Source organism: Arachis hypogaea, chromosome 11 (assembly GCF_003086295.3).
Source record: "Arachis hypogaea cultivar Tifrunner chromosome 11, arahy.Tifrunner.gnm2.J5K5, whole genome shotgun sequence".
Taxonomy (NCBI): Eukaryota; Viridiplantae; Streptophyta; class Magnoliopsida; order Fabales; family Fabaceae; genus Arachis; species Arachis hypogaea.
This window is the reverse complement of record NC_092046.1, coordinates 79,232,431-79,250,962: the sequence shown is the minus strand read 5'-3', so window position 1 is coordinate 79,250,962 and position 18,532 is coordinate 79,232,431. Positions and strand designations below refer to the sequence as shown.

The following is an 18,532-nucleotide window of genomic DNA, read 5'->3' as shown; positions in this document are numbered from 1 at the left end:
TCAAGGCCTTTGCTTAAATTACTTAATTTCTCCAATTTAATTTCCTGTTTATTCAACTCAAACTCTTTTTGAAAACATCTGATTAATAAAATAGCACACATTTCTGTAACTCATTGGGAGATGACCTGGGATTCATACTTCCAGTATTTTAATTTTAATTTTTGTGACAACCCTTCTAAATTGATAAGCGGATTTCTGGTTGGTTAAGAACTATACTTGCAACGCATATTTTATAACAATTCTTGACTCGCCAATTTCCGCCACGTCAATTTTTGGTGCTATTGCCGGGGAGTTGCAATAGAGTGCTAAAGTTATTAATTGGAATTTTTTTATTTGCATTTTATTTTATTTTGCTGCTATGAGCTGCTTGTTTCTTTCGTTAGATGACGCGTTCACTTCCTGATCCAAGCTTACCAGTATTCGATCCTGAGATTGAAAGAACTATTTCACGAATAAGGCAAGCTTGGCGTCGGTTAGTCCTCTCTGAGGGCGGATCTGAAATGTCATTTGAGGAAGAAACCAGCCCCCGTTCTACTGATTCGGTTGATTTACGTATAGGTGACATGGCAGCACCTAGGAGAGTTACTATCCAAGAGGCTGGAGCCCTTGATTTTACAATGCAACCGTTTCAAGCGCATCATCCAGCGGTGGCTACAGACTTTGAAATAAAGACTGCACTGCTCAATTTGATGCCTAAGTTTCATGGCTTACCTGCTCAAGAGCCTATCAAGCACCTGAGAGATTTTCAAGCAGCCTGTTCTACTATCAGGCGTGATGGTGCGAATGAAACTTCTATTTTGCTAAAAGCCTTCCCGTTCTCTCTTAAGGGAAAGGCGAGAGAGTGGTACTACACTCAACTCGCAGCAACTGTATCCAACAGGGATACACTTAGAAGAGAATTTTTGGAAAAATTCTTTCCAGCTGAAGTTACTGATAAACTGAGGAAAGACATTTCCATGATTGTTCAGGATGAATCCGAAACTCTCTATGAATACTGGGAGCGCTTCAATAATCTTCTGGAAGCTTGCCCCCACCATATGATTGACAAGATAGTATTACTCGGTTACGTCACACAGGGCATGAGGCCCCAAGATAAGACCACATTGGAAAGTGCTAGCAATGGGTTTATGAAAAAGTACAAGACCACTGATGAGGCATGGCAATTGATCAGCGACTTAGCTGAATCTACTTGGAATCACAGGCAGAAACAAGGTCGTTCAAAAGCCGTTGCAGAAGTATCCTCTAGCAGAGAGACTGCTGCTCTAACTCAGAGTATCTGTGAAATGACCAACTTGCTGAAGCAGATGCAATTGAATCAACAACAAGTTCAGCAAGCCCAACCTTCTCCACCACAGCAAAGCCAACAGTTAGTCCCACAGAGAGTTTGCAGAATCTGTGCTAATTATAGCCAATATACTGATGAATGTTCGCAGCTCCAGCAGGAAGACAACACCGTGGCAGCCACTCATAACTTCTATGACCGCCCAAACCAAGGGTACAATCAAGGTGGCAATTACAGCCATGGATGGCAGGACAATTCTAACCAGAATTGGAGGGACAACAACAACAGAGGAAGAAGAGACAATTAGGGAAATCAGAGGTGGAATAATAATAACAATAGGCAGCAGAACCAGAACCAGCCTTACAGAGCACCTCACTTGAGGCAATCCCAAGGACCACAGAATACCCAACAGCAGACCTCTCAAATTACTTATCCTTCCTCATCTTCTAATGATGATTTACTACACTCCATTGATCGGAGACAACAGACCATGGAAAATAACCTTTATGCTACACTAAATGGTCTGAACTCTACCTGCAAGCTCTTGTCTCACAGACTGGCTCAATGAATAACTCCAATAACCAGCCTTTGAGCTCCAATGGAATCCCCTCTCAACCATTACCCAATCCAAAGGGTGGCATTAATGCCATCACCCTAACGTCCGGAACCACACTGCAAGAGAGGAATCAGGAGGAGCCAAGCTCACCAGAACAAGCCTCAACTGAAGAGGTAGTGGAAGTAGAAGATGTTGAAGAGGAAGAGGACATACAGGACATAGCTTAAAAGGAAGAAGTTCAACCACAGGAGGATGCACCACAGGGCGCAGATACTGCAGAAGACACCACTCCCATTCCATTTCCACAACTTGCAAGGAAGCCCAGGAAGCAGCTGGAACCTGACCCCAAAATGGTAGAGATATTCAAAAAGGTTGAGGTAACTGTTCCTCTTTTTGATGTTATTCAACAGGTACCTAAATATGCAAAGTTTCTAAAAGATTTATGTATACATAAAGACAAAATTAATGAATTAGAAACTATTCCTTTAGGTAGTTCCATATCTGCTTTAATGGGAGGTTTACCTGAAAAGTGTAGTGACCCAGGTCCTTGTATGGTTAATTGTACTATTGGTGGTGTGGTATTTTATGACTGCATGTGTGATTTAGGAGCATGTGTGAGTATAATGCCTTTTTCTATATATGATATTTTGAGGCTCCCTCCCTTAAAAAGGTCGGCAGCTCGTTTTGTGTTAGCAGATAAAAGCATTATTACAGTGGCCGGAGTTGCTGAAGATGTATTAGTGGGCATTAAGGGGCTCACATTCCCCACTGATTTTTATATCCTGGAGATGCCCCAAAATGACTCAGAGAAGTCATCATCAATCCTACTTGGAAGACCATTCCTGAAGACATCAAAGTTCAAATTGGATGCTTTTTCAGGAACATACTCTTTTGAAATAGATGGCCGATTAGTAAGTTTCAATCTAAATGGAGTTATGAAGCACCCTCCAGAAGATCATTCTATCTTCCAGTGTGACATCATAGATGAAACTGTAGCTGAAGTTCACCAGGAGGAGTTAGAGGAGAAGCACACAGGACAAGGTCCGAGTGTGGGGACACTCTTGAACGACAATGAGGGCACTTTGCCATTATCACCAGCTCCAGATAATCCAGAGCCTAACCATGAGCAGAAGTTAGAGTTGAAACCCCTTCCCCCACACCTCAAGTATGCTTACCTTGAGGACAAGCAGAAGTTTCCAGTTATCATTGCACGGGAACTCACTTCTCAACAAGAAGAGCAGTTACTTAGTGTGCTGAGGAGGCACAAGAAGGCAATTGGGTGGAATTTGGCAGATATAGTAGGCATCAACCCTCAAGTATGTGAGCACAAAATATTTTTAGAAGAGGGAGCAAGGCCCGTTCATCAACCCCAGAGAAGACTGAACCCCACTATCTTAGAGGTTATCAAGAAGTAAGTGACCAGACTACTGGAGGCAGATATCATATATCCCATCTCAGACAGTGAATGGATAAGCCCAGTACAAGTGGTGCCAAAGAAGTATGGAGTCACTACAGTGAAGAATGAGCATGGAGAGCTCATAGCAACCAGAGTACAGAACGCTTGGAGGGTCTGCATTGACTACAGACGCCTCAACCAAGCAACCCGTAAGGATCACTATCCTCTTCCATTCATTGATCAAATGCTGGATCGCCTGTCAGGTAAATCACATTATTGCTTTTTAGATGGTTATATAGGATATTTCAAGATTCATATAGCTCCTGAGGATCAGGAAAAGACCACTTTTACATGTCCTTTTGGGACTTATGCTTACAAGAGAATGCCCTTTGGCTTGTGCAATGCACCAGCTACCTTCCAAAGGTGCATGATGAGTCTTTTCTCTGATCTTATTGAGGACTGTCTGGAAGTTTTTATGGATGATTTTAGTGTTTATGGTGATTTCTTTAGCCTTTTCTTAGATGGATTATCTAGGGTATTAGATAGATGTGTCAGTACAAACCTTGTATTAAATTTCGAAAAATGTCATTCTATAGTTAAACAAGGTATTGTGCTAGGACATGTTGTGTCTAATACTGGCATTTTTGTAGATCCAGCAAAGGTGGATGTTATTTCTAGTTTACCTTACCCCTCTTCTGTGAGGGAAGTCCGTTCGTTCCTTGGCCATGCAGGTTTTTATAGGAGATTCATTAAGGACTTCAGTAAGGTAGCACTTCCCTTATCCAGACTACTGCAGAAGGATATTGAGTTCGAGTTCAGTGAGGATTGCAAACAAGCGTTTGATAAGCTGAAGACTGCCCTGACTCAAGCCCCAATTGTGAGAGGACCAGACTGGAGCCAGCCATTCGAAATAATGTGCGACGCTTCCAATCATGCAGTAGGAGCAGCATTGGCTCAGCGTGAAGGTAAGGATCCTTTTGTTATTGCTTATGCGTCTAAAACTCTAGATGCCGCATAGTCCAATTACACTACTACTGAGAAAGAGCTTCTTGCTATTGTTTTTGCTCTGGATAAATTCCAAGCCTATTTACTTGGTATGAAGGTAGTAGTGTACTCAGACCACGCATCTCTAAAGTATCTATTAGCTAAAAAGGAGTCCAAACCAAGGCTTATACGTTGGATACTGCTATTAAAGAATTTGATTTAGAAATTAAGGATAGGAGTGGTAACCAGAATTTAGTGGCAGACCACTTGAGTCGCCTTGAGCATATTACAGATAACCCCACTCCTATAGCTGATAATTTCCCGTTTGATAACCTGCAAGCAGTATCTGAGGTAGTCCCTTGGTATGCACCTGTAGCTAATTATCTAGTTAGCCGCACCTTTCCTCCAAACTTTTCTAAGCATCAAAGAGACAAGCTGAAAAGCGAGTCTAAATATTATATATGGGATGACCCATATTTATGAAGATGTGGCGCTGACCAGGTAATTAGACGGTGTGTGCCTCAATCAGAATTTCAGTCCATCTTAGAGGCCTGTCACTCATCTGAGAGTGGAGGACATTTTGGCCCTCAAAGAACAGCTAGAAAAATTTTAGACTGTGGATTCTGGTAGCCTACTCTTTTTAGAGACGCTGCTGAGTTTTGTAAATCTTGTTTCCCATGCCAAAAATTTGGTAATATATCCAAGAGGGATGAGATGCCTCAACAAATTATGCTTTTCTGTGAAATTTTTTATGTTTGGGGCATTGACTTCATGGGTCCATTTCCAAATTCTAATGGTTATTTTTATATATTGTTAGCTATGGATTACGTTTCCAAATGGGTGGAAGCAATTCCTACCCGCACTGATGATGCTAACACTGTTGTTTCCTTTGTGAGAAACCACATTATTTGTCGCTTTGGATCACCACGAGCAATTGTGAGCGATCAAGGCACCCATTTTTGTAACAGGAGACTAACAGGATTAATGAAGAAGCATGGAATAATTCATAAGGTTACAACAGCCTACCATCCTCAGACTAATGGGCAAGCCGAGGTGTCAAACAGAGAGATAAAGCGTATCTTGCAGAAGATAGTCAAACCTCATAGAAGAGATTGGAGCTCTAGGCTACAAGATGCACTCTGGGCATATAGAACAGCATACAAAACACCCATTGGGATGAGTCCTTTCCGCTTAGTTTATGGAAAAGCTTGTCATCTCCTTGTTGAAGTAGAGCACAAAGCCTTTTGGGCAGTAAAGGAGTGCAACATGGGAATTGAGAAAGCCAGAGCTGAAAGGAAGTTGCAACTGCAAGAACTGGAAAGCCTTCGCCTAGAAGCTTATGAGAACTCAAGACTATACAAGGAGAAGATGAAGGCTGTACATGATCAGCACATTAAGAGAAAAGAGTTCCAACCTGGGGACTTAGTCCTCCTTTACAAATCTCGACTGAGGCTCATGCCAGGCAAGTTGAGATCAAGATGGGAAGGTCCATACAGAGTAGAGAAGGCCAAACCGTACGGAGTTTATCACCTAAGTCATCCTTCAAGCTTTGAACTTATCAAAGTCAATGGACATCGTTTGAAGCTGTACCATGGCGAGCAGATGAAGAAAAACAAGGAGCTCGAGATCTTCCTCTTGGAAGATCCCCACATAGCCGAAGCCTGAGCTAGTGGAGCGTCCAACTTACGAACGTTAAAGCAAAGTGCTAGGTGGGAGACAACCCACCATGGTATGATCGTTCTCTTCCTTATTTTTAGTTTTCATATTCAATAACTCTTCTCCTTATTAGTGCATTTCGTGCATCTGCATTTCTATACATTTATTTCAAAAAAAAAAAGAATATTTCACGCGACGTGACAACCTCATTGACGCGACCGCGTCACAGGAGATTGGAGGAAATAATAAAACAAACAAAGAGTCACGCAAGAGTGTGGCTGGAGGCGTGCCAGTGGCACAAATCGCCCCACACGACCGCGTCACCGACACGTCCGCGTCACATGAGAATATTGGCCTCCCACGCGACCGCGTCACTCACGCGTCCGCGTGCCCTGGAATTCGACGTCAAAAGGGTGCACGACCGAAAGTTGTGCTAGAGTGGTGCTGGATTGGTGCTGAACACACAATCCTTCCCACGCGGCCGCGTGACCGATGCGACCGCGTTATATCCTTCTCATGACCACTCACGCGATCGCATGCCTCACGCGATCGCGTCACGCAATATTTGGCAATTAATGATTTTGAACAGCGAGTTGTGCGAGTGCGAGGCTGCCCTCGCGCCAGTGGCATAAAACGGGTCACGCGACCGCGTCAATCAGTATCAGTGCAAGTTGCGCGACCGCGTACCCCACGCGACCGCGTCGATTGCGCCGCACAGCTTCCCTGATTTGCCACTTATCTTATCTTTCTCTTCCCCAAATCCTATTTTTCCTTTTTCCCTCCTTAATTCTTCTTTCTCTCTTCTTCCTTCTTTCTCACTTTTTACACTCTCACTCTCTCTCTCACCCCCATTAACAAGGTTTTCTTTTCTTCTTCCCTCCTTACTTTTCTATTTTTCTTCTTATTTTTATATGTTATCTTCTTTTCTTTTCTTTTTACTTTCATTATCCATATTTTCTTTTTCTTTCTTTTTCCTTTTTACTTGGTGTTAGAAATTTATTTGAGTCATTATTTCTCATTATATGCTTGTGGATTGTTGTAAATTTGTTTGGCAATTATATATTACTTTTTAAAGGGTTTCTTGCATGTTCAATTTAATACTTTCTATACCTTAATTATCATGCATGCTATGTGCTTGTGAAAAAGCCCATATGGCATTATGCATTTTTCTACATTATTCTACTATTCAATGCTTGCGTTTCACAAATTCCCTTTACTATTGTATTCATTGAAATTAATTGTCAATACAAACGTGATGGTTTGTTACGAGTGATGCTTGATCTATGCTACTCATGCCTTTGCCAGCATGCCAATAAACACCTTGCATTCACTTGTCATCATATGCACTAACTATTTTCCATTGATGACTTTTCACATGTAGTCATGACCATGTGTTAACATCATTTACCTTTTACTGTGCATTCATCACCACCCTTTTCCGTTCTCTCCCTTGCTCTATCTCTTTGAATTTAATTTACTTTTTCTTCCCTTTTTCAGAATGGCCACCAAGAAGGGCAAAGAGAAAGCTACTCCCAAATCAACAGCAATGAGAGGAACAAAGAGAGCACTAGTGGCAGAGCCTTCTTCAACTGCGGTAAAGCCCTCAACAAAGAGACTTAAGAGGATTATAAAGGTTGATGATAAAGAAAAAGCCTTCCCAGCAAAGGACACTGCGCGATTTCCAAATCGCTACTGTGAGCAGATGTTCCCCATCCTGGCAGAAAGGAGTTACAACAATGAATACCTTCTTCTCTTCCCAAACCATATTGCTATATTTGTTGAGCCACAAATTGTACAAAGACAATGGGGTGTCCTACAGAGACAGCCGAGGCAGGTCAATCTTTCTTGGATAGTCGAGTTCTACTCCAACTTCCACCTGCCAACCTGATGACAAGTCATCTTAGCCTAGTTTCACTAGCCTTTTTCTTTTGTTTCCAATTGAATTATGCACTTTCTTGAGCCACAAGCAAGCCAATTGGGTAGATTTTCATGTTTTCTTTGATTTAATCAACCATAGATAAATTAATGCAATTTCATGAGGATTTATGCTATAATTGCCACATATTATAAAAGAATGACAATCTCATGATTTTGAGCATAGCTTTGATGTGTTGGGTTGATTAATGATAGGTTAAGAAAGCTTGGAGAAAGGTTGAAGCAAGAAGGAATGGCTAGGAGCAAGAGAGAACAAAAAGTTTGAGCAAAAGTTTGCCTCAAACTTTAGCTCAAACTTTCGGATAAGTGAAAACACACCAGGGAACAAAAAGCTTGAGCAAAAGTTTGCCTCAAACTTTAGCTCAAACTTTTGGGAGAAAAGCTTGAGCCAACGTTTGCCTCAAACTTTTTGGCAAACGTTGGCATCACAAATCAACACCCTGGAGAGAAAAAGTTTGCGCCAACGTTTGCCTCAAACTTTTTGGCAAACGTTGGCGCCATCAGCAACACACCCTGGAGACAAAAAGTTTGCGCCAACGTTTGCCTCAAACTTTTTGGCAAACGTTGGCGCCATGAGAGTGCATAAGGGGGCCAACGTTTGAGCAAAAGTTTGACCCCAAACTTTAGCTCAAACGTTGGTAGCAGCAAGAATGGGGCAGCTGATGTAAAAAGTTTGGGTAAAAGTTTGCCTCAAACTTTTACTCAAACTTTTACTCAAGCTTTAATAATTTCCAACCCGGTTCACTTTGGTTCTCTCTCCAACTCCAAGAGTAATCAACCAAGGCCTCTATCAACCCAATTCCATCAAGAGCAATGGCCCAATTCAAGGCTTGAAGACCATTTGAAAAAAGTGTATAAATAGCTTAAGATTTAAGTTTTTAGGGAGCTTTCTTTTCGGTTTTGATTGAGTGCACTTAGTAGAGAGCTAAACTTTACATTTAGCATTGTTGTTTTAATTCAAGAGAATTTGGGAGGAGAATTAATCTCTCTTCTTCCTTATTCTTGCCCAACACTCTTTACTTTTCTTGTCTTGGATCTTGGGTTGGAGAATTGAAGGAATTCTGTTTCAATCTCATCCTGAGATCTCTTGTTAAATTTTACTGCATAATTGAATTTCCATTTCTGTTACTTGCTTCTTCATCTACTTTCTCAGTAATTTACATTTCCTTTGCAATTGCTCTTGTTGGATCTAGGAAGGCATTGAGATCTAGACTTGGTTATCTAGTCTCTTGGGTCTTGAGATCTGAATTATCATTTTACTTTCTCTGTTTAACGCTTTTCATGTTCATTTACATTTCCGTTTTAGATCCAGTTCAATCCAAGCAATCTTTTACTCTTCTGTTTGTTGAATTTTACTTTTCCTTGTTTAGTTTCTGCAAATCCAACTCCCAATTTCCTTTACAATTTAAGCCATTTACATTTCTTGCACTTTAAGATTCTGCAATTTACATTTCTTGCGTTCTAAGTTTCTGCCATTTAATTTCTTGCTCTTTAAGATTCAGCACTTTATTTCCTGTTCTCTTTAATTTCATGCCAATTACCCATTCCCTTTATTTTCCATGCAATTTAAATTCTGCAAATCACAAATCACTCAACCAAATCTTGATTCGCTTGACTAAATCAACCACTAAACTAAAATTGCTCAATCCTTCAATCCCTGTGGGATCGACCTCACTCCCGTGAGTTATTATTACTTGATGCGACCCGGTGCACTTGCCGGTGAGTTTTGTGTCGGATCGTTTTCCACACATCACAACCCTACAGTCTGTCTTTGTCCGTCAGAAGCAAGTCCCCATTACAGAAGAGGCCATTCAAAAAGCTCTCAGTCTTTCCCTGTTCCAGAAGGGTTGGACGCCTTTCAAGAAGCCGCACTCATGCGCCAGATGTACCAATTTGACTGGAACGCCGTTCTCAGAGTTATCGCACTACCTGGCAGCAGATGGATCTATGGATACCATCGTACCCGCCCTAAGGGAATTTCGGCTTCAGTACTTACCTTGGAGGCTTGCGTATGGGCACAGATCATGTCCCATTACGTCTTTCCGAGCACTCACGAGTCCTCCTTCACTGCGAACATGGCCGTTTTACTATGGTGCATCCTTACAGACCAACCTCTGAACCTACCAAGACACATTTGGAATGCCATGGGACACATACAAATTGCGGGCAACTTACCTTTCCCCGCCTTGGTCTCAGATCTTATCTCAGCAGCCGGAGTCTCCTTCAGAGCTGGGAACACCAAAGCCATGCTTCCACGGGATGATCAATATGTCCCTAATGGGAAATATATCAGACCCTCAGTAGCCACTACAAGCCAGCCTATTGAACCGGCTGCAGACATTCCTCCTTCAACACCACAAGCACCTACAACAGACCAACTGCTCCATCAGATACTCGAAAGGTTGGATCGGCAGGAACACAAAGCTAAGATGAGAGAGCACCGTAACAAGCGCCGATTCATATAGCTCAAGGAGCTGATCATGGGAAAATTCAAGGACTCAGACACTCTGGACTCCACTTCTTTTACCAGCACAGGGAGCCATGATGGTCCCGACTGTGGAGATACTGCTACCAGCCCACCCCTGTTCCTAACAGATAGCACCGAGGACGGTGCAAAGCCTTAAGTGTGGGGAGGTCGGTCAGTACCTGACCTACGGAGGTAATTTCTCTTCCCTAAACACCAATAAATTAGGATATTTAGTTAGTTTTTCTTTTATAGAATAGGATAAATTGCATAGTAATAGATTAGTTGCATGCATGTTCTACTTGATTGAAAAGACAATAAGTTTCTTCTAAGACTATATTTTTGGAACAAATTCTCACTAATTTTAATTAAAATTCTTATGTTAAATTTGCTTGAATTTGTATTTGGAACATGATTTTTAAGCTAAAGAACACACAACCTGTGAGATTTGAGCCTTTATGCATGGTTACATTATTTAACCATAATTATTTTATTCTTGTGTGTTTACTTCTCTATGATTGCAATCTATATTTTGTTTCATCCTATATGTCCAATGTTTATTATATTTATATGTTTGCATATGATTGAGGCCATTATTTGTTTAGCTCACTTATCCAAATTAAGCCTACCCTTTCAATTACCTTTGTTAGCCACTTTGAGCTTTTAAATCCCATTTGTTCTATATTCTACCACATTACTAGCCTTAAGCGGAAAAACAATTATATATCCCAAATTGAATCTTTGGTTAGCTTAAGATAGAATTGTGTGTGCTAATTAAGTATGGGAAATTGTGGGAACAAAAGATAATAAGGGAATGTGTCAGGATAATATAATGGAAATTTGGATACCTACTCATGTGAAACTATAAGAATTAAAAATCTATGTGCATTGATAAGCTATGTTTATTTTTATGCTTATATTGAAAAAAAAATATTCAATAAATAAATAAGTGGACAAAATTACCCCAATGTTAAGTTAAGAATTCAAAGATCAATGCACGTATGATAAAATTAAAATAAAAAGTTGATACATGAGTATGGAATGCGAAAGGGAAATTCTGGGTAGCTAGGTATGAATTCTAAAGCTATATAGAATATATATATAGGTTATGTAAAGCTTGGGTTAATTGAAGATTCAGTTTATAAGCTTACTTAGCCATATGTGTATCCTTACCATTACCTTGGCCCCATTACAACCTTGAAAAGACCTCATGATGTTTGCATTGGTATATTAAATGTTGTTGATTGATTAGGAGAAGAACAAAAAAATTAGAAAGCATGATTAGAGAAGGATAGAGTGATTACCCTATACACTAAAGAGACTAGAGTATACATACATCATCAGTGAGGGTTCAAGGCTTGAAATTTTATGTTCCCTGCTTTCATGAGTTATATTCTTGCACTTTTATCTGTTATCACTGTATAAGAATTGAATTAGTGGAATTTGATTTATATTTTGAAGAGCTTATTTGCTATTGATCAAGTGGACAAGAATCATATAGTTGCAATCATATATATAGGTTGCATTGCATTGCATGAGTTTTACATGTTCCTACTCATTTATTTTATCTCCTTCAACTAAGCATGAGGACATGCTAATGTTTAAGTGTGGGGAGGTTGATAAACCACTATTTTATGATTTATACTGTGTTTAATTGTGTGGTTTTATCATGATCTTTACCCACTTATTCATATGATTAGCATGCATTTATATTTCCTTCCTAAAATTATTACATGATTGAAAACTTGCTTCCTAGAGACTTTTAATTATGTATTTTAATTCTCCATTATTCCATTCGATGCCGTTATCTGTGTGTAAAGTGTTTCAGGCTTTATAGGGCATGAAGGAGTTGGAGATTGGAAAGGAAGCTTGCAAAAATGGAAGGAACACAAGAAATTCAGGAGATGACCAGCGAGAAGTGACGCGGCTGCATGGCTCGCGCGACCGCGTGGAAGAGAGGAAATCGCAGTGACGCGGCCGCATGGCTCACACGACCGCCCGAATTAGAATAGCACAAGTGACGCGGAGAAGTGGACAACGCGCCCGCGTGGCAAAGCAAAACGCCGAATGACGCGTCCGCATGAATGAAGCGATTGCGTGACGTGCGCGATCTGCATAATCTGTAGAATTCGCTGGGGGCGATTTTGGGCCCTGTTTTGACCCAGTTTTTGGCCCAAAAAAGCATACTAGAGCCAGAGAACATGCATAAACCAAAACAACATTCATTCTACACAGTTTTTAGTTTTTAGATCTAGTTTTACTCCTCTTCTAGGTTTTCTCTCTCTACACATTCATAGTTCTTAGGATTTTAATTTCTATTATTCTTTGCATTGGGATATTGAGAAGAGTTATTACCTCATCAAGACTTCGTCATTCTAGTTTGTTTTCTTTACTTGGCTTTACTATTCCATGTCCTTTAATTTACTCAATTTTACTATTGGATTATTTTAGAATTTATTAATACAAGAGTTACTTTTATTTTTAATTGCTTCCTTTGAGTTTTATTTATCATGTCTTTCTTTAATTCCCTTCCCTATGTTATGAGTTATACATTCACAATGAGCGAGTAGTTCCCTAACTTTATGGGGAGTTGATTGAAAGGAACCCTTGAGTTGGAATGCTCAAAAGAGAAATTGTAATTGGATTTATTGTTGAATTGCTCTCTAGTCACTAACGCCAGTCCTTCCAAGTAAGGGTATTGGGACTTGTGAATAGAAACAGCATTCCTACTTGTTTGACTTTCCCTTACCTAGTAAGGGATAACTAAATAGAACAACCTTCAATTATCAATTAATCTTGAGAGTACTGCAACAAGAATAGGGCTTCCAACTAATCTACTCCCAGTCAAGGCCTTTATTAAATTACTTAATTTCTCTAATTTAATTTCCTGTTTATTCAACTCAAACTCTTTTTGAAAACATCTGATTAATAAAATAGAACACCTTTCTGCAACTCGTTGGGAGACGACCTGGGATTCATACTCCCAGTATTTTAATTTTAATTTTTGTGACAACCCTTCTAAATTGATAAGCGGATTTTTGGTTGGTTAAGAACTATACTTGCAACGCATATTTTATAACAATTCTTGACTCGCCAATTTCTGCCACGTCACTTCTCTCTCTAAAACTAAACTAAAACTAGCCTAATGTGTGTTGTATGAAGTGAATGATGCCATCCCCTTCATTTCTTGGTCTATTTAGCCTTTTCCCGCCAAAAACTCAGCTCTAGATGGGGCCAGAAACCCTCCAAAATTGTCAGGTACGAGTTCTTCTTTAAAAGTCATGTGCGACCTTCGGCGTGTACGCGTACAGTGTGCATACGCGTCCATCGAGCTTTTTCCAAATCTTTGGCTTTTCATGATTTCTCCACTTTGTATGCTTTCCTTTCACTCCTTTGACCCTTTCCTAGCCCTTTTCAACCTGAAATCAATAGCAAACGCATCAAGGCATCTAGTGGGATCAGAGGGAAATTAAAACTATCAAATTAAAGGTCTAGAAAGCATGTTTCCACATCTAAGCACAAATAAGGAGATAATCACAAAATCATGCTATTTCATTGAATAAATGTGAGGAAAGGTTATCAAAATACTCTAAATTCAACACAAGATAAACCCTACAAATGGGGTTTATCAACCTCCCCACACTTAAACCAAGCATGTCCTCATGCTTGAACCAATAATGAAGCAAATGGTATGACATTTATTCAATGCAACTAAATTATCTAAATGCAAACTATCTAAATGAATGCAACTAACTATATGAATGTGATAAACCACTATTTTAGGGTTTATCTTGTACTCAATTGAGTGGTTTTTATCAACTCTTTACTCACTTATTCATACTAATTGCATGGTTTTACATTTTTTCTTCCTAATTCTGTGCTATAATTGAAAACATGCTTCTTAAGCCTTTAAATTACAAAAAATTAATTCCTCTTTATACCATTCGATGCCTTGATATGTGTGTTAAGTGATTTTAGGATTTATAGGGCAGGAATGTCTTAGAGGATGGAAAGGAAGCATGTAAAAGTGGAAGGAATACAAGAAATTGAAGGAATTGCTAAGCTGTCCAGCCTGACCTCTTCCTACTTAACTGACCATAACTTGAGCTACAATGGTTCAAATGAGGCGGTTCTAGTTGCGTTGGAAAGCTAACATCCGAGGCTTTGAAATGATATATAATTTATCATAGTTTTTCTGAAGATAAGTGACGCACATGCGTGAATCCATGCGCACATGTGGATCTGCGCAAATCCAGCGATCTGTACGTTTCTGAACTCACCCCCAGCGATTTTAGGGCTGTTTCTGACCTAGTTTTCGGATCAGAAAACACAGATTAGAGGCTACAAAGTGGGGGAATCAATTCATTCAACATACATTCATTATTGAGATAATTATTAGGTTTAGATGTAGTTTCTAGAGAGAGGCTCTCTCCTCTCTCTTAGGTTTTAGGATTAGGATTTCTTCGTTTTCTCAATTCCAGGTTCAATATTCCTTTAATTTATGTTCTCTTCTACTTTTAATTATTCTATTACTTGAGTTTGTGTATTTTCCCAAATTGGTTTATGAACTCTATGTTGAATTTGATTTTTATTTAATACAATTTGAGGTATTTCAGATTTATGATTGCTTTCTTCAAATTCATGTTATTGATGCTTTTAATTTAATTTAGATTTATCCCCCTTTGCTTTGGTTGAGTAATTGGTGACAGTTGAGTTATCAAACTCAGCTGTTGATTGAAAATTGGAAATTGCTGATTGATTTGGATCCCTCTAAAGCTAGTCTTTCCATAGGAGTTGACTAGGACTTGAAGAATCGAATTGGTTAGTCCACTTGACTTTCCTTTATTTAGTAAGGGTTAACTAAGTGGGAGCAATAAACAATTCTTATGGATAACTAGGATGGGATTTCCAGTTCTTATACCTTGCAATGGTTTTCATGATAATTAATTTACTTTCTTGCCAATTTATTTCCTCGTTCCCTATTTCAAAAATCCAAAAATATATCTCTTTTTATAACCAATAATAAATCATACTACCTTGCAATTCCTTGACAAATGACCCGAGGTTTAAATAATTCGGTTATAAATTTTATTGGGTTTTGTTACTTGTGACAACTAAAACTTTTGCACGAAAGGATTCTTTGTTGGTTTAGAAACTATACCTACAACGTGATTATTTTTAATAAAATTCTCTACCGGCAGAAATCAGTTTGTTCAAAAATGGCACCGTTACCGGGGAATTGCAAACGTGTGCCTTATTATTGGTTATTGTAAATATTTGCTTTTACGTTTCTTTGTTAGTATTTCTAGTTTTAGGAGTTTATTTTCATTAATTTTTTAATTTTTTATTTTCTTTAGCTACTATGAATTCTCACTCCTCTGACTTTAAGTTTGGTTCTAATGTTGTTCTAAGGAATGGAAGCTATAATGAGAACAGGCATCAAGGTTGGAAGAATCAAAGATGGGAGGAGCCACAAGGATTTGATCAACCCTTTCGGCAACAACCTCCTCCAGTGCGCTATAACCAACAACCATTCTGTGATGCATACCAAGACAATAGTTATGGTGGACTCTTTCGTGACAAACCACCTCCACCAAATGACTATGGTTAAGAGCCATTCCAGGGAGCATACAAAGATGATGAATATGGTGGACCCCCTTGTAGTTACCAACAAGCCCCACCATATGCTTATAAACCCCCTCCTCAACATAACTCTGAACCACCATACTCACAGGCCCATTTTCACCATTCACCTCTATATGAACCACACCCAGAACCACCACATCAATATTCACCATCTCCATATCCTTATCAAGAAGAACCACCTCCGTATTATGAGCCCTTTCTCCAAACAAATGAACCCTCCTATCCACCCCAACCTCCATTGGATAACAACATACTCATCTCTAATATCATTGGTCTCACCTTTACACTCTAAAATCTTATATCCCGCATGAACCAATCCTCTACCTCTAATATTCAACCCTCAAGCTTTAGCACATCACCACCCTCCATGGTAGAGCACCCACATCCATCAATCCAAGAACAAGATAATCCCAATTATGCTATTGACATGGAACAAGAAAGAAGGAATCATCTTCACGAATCCATACTTCATAAGAAGCTAGAGGATGCCTTAAAGGGGGAGGTAGGAGATACCCTTGAAGGAAGTTGTCAAGAGGTGGAGGTTAACAAGGAGGAGCTGGATTTTGTACTAGAGCAAGTGGAGAAAGCCAAAATTACTGAAGAAGAGAAAGTAGTTGAAGATTTAGGAGATGCGGAACCTCCATTTGAACCTCAAGTCATAGAGCCTCCTTCCAAGACAATTGAATTTGATGTTGAGGAGGGTGTACAACCTCCTAGTGATATCATGGTTGAAGACTTGGAAGTGGTTGATCATGAGATATGTTCAATAATTCATGGGCTTCCACCTATAATTGAACCCTCTCCCGTTGAACAAAAGGGAGATGTTGAAATTGAAGAAGCTTGCAAAGAGGTGGAAGTTGTCAAGGAAGGGCACAAGGGAATGGAGCTTGAAATCACCTTGCCAAAGCTGTTGGAGACCTCTCCCCAAAGCCATTACCATCCAATACAACATTCAAGTGGGTAAAATACTTATCCTTAACATGTACCTTCCTACTTAAATATGGGCTACTTATGACAGATGGTCAGCTTAGAGCTCTTTGTGGCTTTAAGAGTAAGAGGGAGATGGTTAGTGGTTGGCAACACAATCCTAGGTTCATTGTGGTAGGAAGCTCACGGCTGAATTATCATGGTTGGAAGAATACTAAATTGTATGGGTCTAGGAAGTTGTTTGGATGCCTCAGTGAGAATTCGGGTTGCTTACCATCCGATTGGAACAAAGATGGTCAACAAGAAGACGGGTGCAAAAGCAAGGTTTGGGACCCCGGAATTCATTCTAGCAATCAACACTCTTAGGGCCTTGTCACTTGCTATAACTTGCTTGAAGGCTTTATGCAACTAGTGTGGGATCCCGGAGGCTATTGGAATTACAAACACTGGTGGAGATTTCTGGATGAATTCAAGCATAAGCTGCCAAGACAGGGAGCTCACCAAATGTCCAACTTAAGGACTTTAACTAAAAGTGCTAGTGGGAGACAACCCACCATGGTATGATAGTTATTTTTCAATCTTAATTTTATTTTGTTTTGTTTATTTTTAGTTTTATTTTATTCTATTTTCCCTAGTGTCATTCATAATATCTGCATCAGCATCCCATTTTACATGCTACATACCGCATAAAAAAGGGGGGCAAACCACGCGTGCGTGCAGGCCACGCGTGGGCGTCGATAGCAATCTCGCTCACCATCCAACGAACAGAAAGTTGTGATAAAATCATGCGACTAGTGTGCTCTACGCACAATTCGAACCATGTGTACGCGTCTATGACGCGTGCGCGTCATCTGCCACAAGGAAAATCCATGCGTACGCGTCAAGCACGCACACGCGTGGATTGGGAAATCGGCGTAAATAGCATTTTGGAGAGAAAGTTGTGCTACCCCATGCTGGAACTGTGCTAGAGGCACAAGGTCATCCACGCGTACGCGTCCCTGACGTGTGCGCGTCCTTCTGCTTCCAAGACCACCCATGCGTATGCGTCGCATGGCGAATACAGTTCTCACGCGCACGCGTGCCTTGCACGAGCGCGTCGCTTCCCGACTTTTCATTCCCTTCTCCTTTCTTCCTTCATTTTTCTTATTGCATTTAATTACTTTTCTTTCTTCCAAAATTTTTCTCTTTCATGCTTAGTTATTTATGGTTTCTTTTTCATTCTTTTCTTTTTCGTCATGCATTTTTATGTTGGTGTTGGAGCTTTATTTAGGTCTTATATTATTATACTTGAGCTTGTGGATATCATCAAGAGTGATTTGACAATTAATATTAATTTTTGAATTACATGCATGTTTGGAATTCTTGCTTTCCCTAACGTATTTTACACGCATACCAAGTGTTTTTGAAAAGTCCGTATGGCATTGTGAATTCTTAATTATTCTATTCTTCTACTCTAATGCCTGCTTTTCACAAAATCCTTCCTATATTTTATTAATTAATAATAATTGTCAATACAAACGTGATTGTTGGTTTGTTATGAGTGATAATACATTTTAGCAATTAATGCTTGATCTATGCTACTCATGCCTTTGCCGGCATGCTAATAAACATCTTGCATCTAATTGCCTTCATATTTCTTGCTATATTTCCGTTGATGTCTTAATTACATGAAGTCGCAACCATGTG

General features: G+C 39.7%; 1 non-coding gene across 1 annotated transcript; it reads right to left on the bottom strand.

The window, feature by feature from the left end:
* Positions 1-935: 935 nt before the first annotated feature.
* LOC112725446 (small nucleolar RNA R71) lies at positions 936-1,043 on the bottom strand. Its single transcript, XR_003164555.1, has one exon. It is a non-coding gene; the product is annotated as a small nucleolar RNA R71 (small nucleolar RNA).
* Between the last annotated feature and the right edge of the window lie 17,489 nt (positions 1,044-18,532).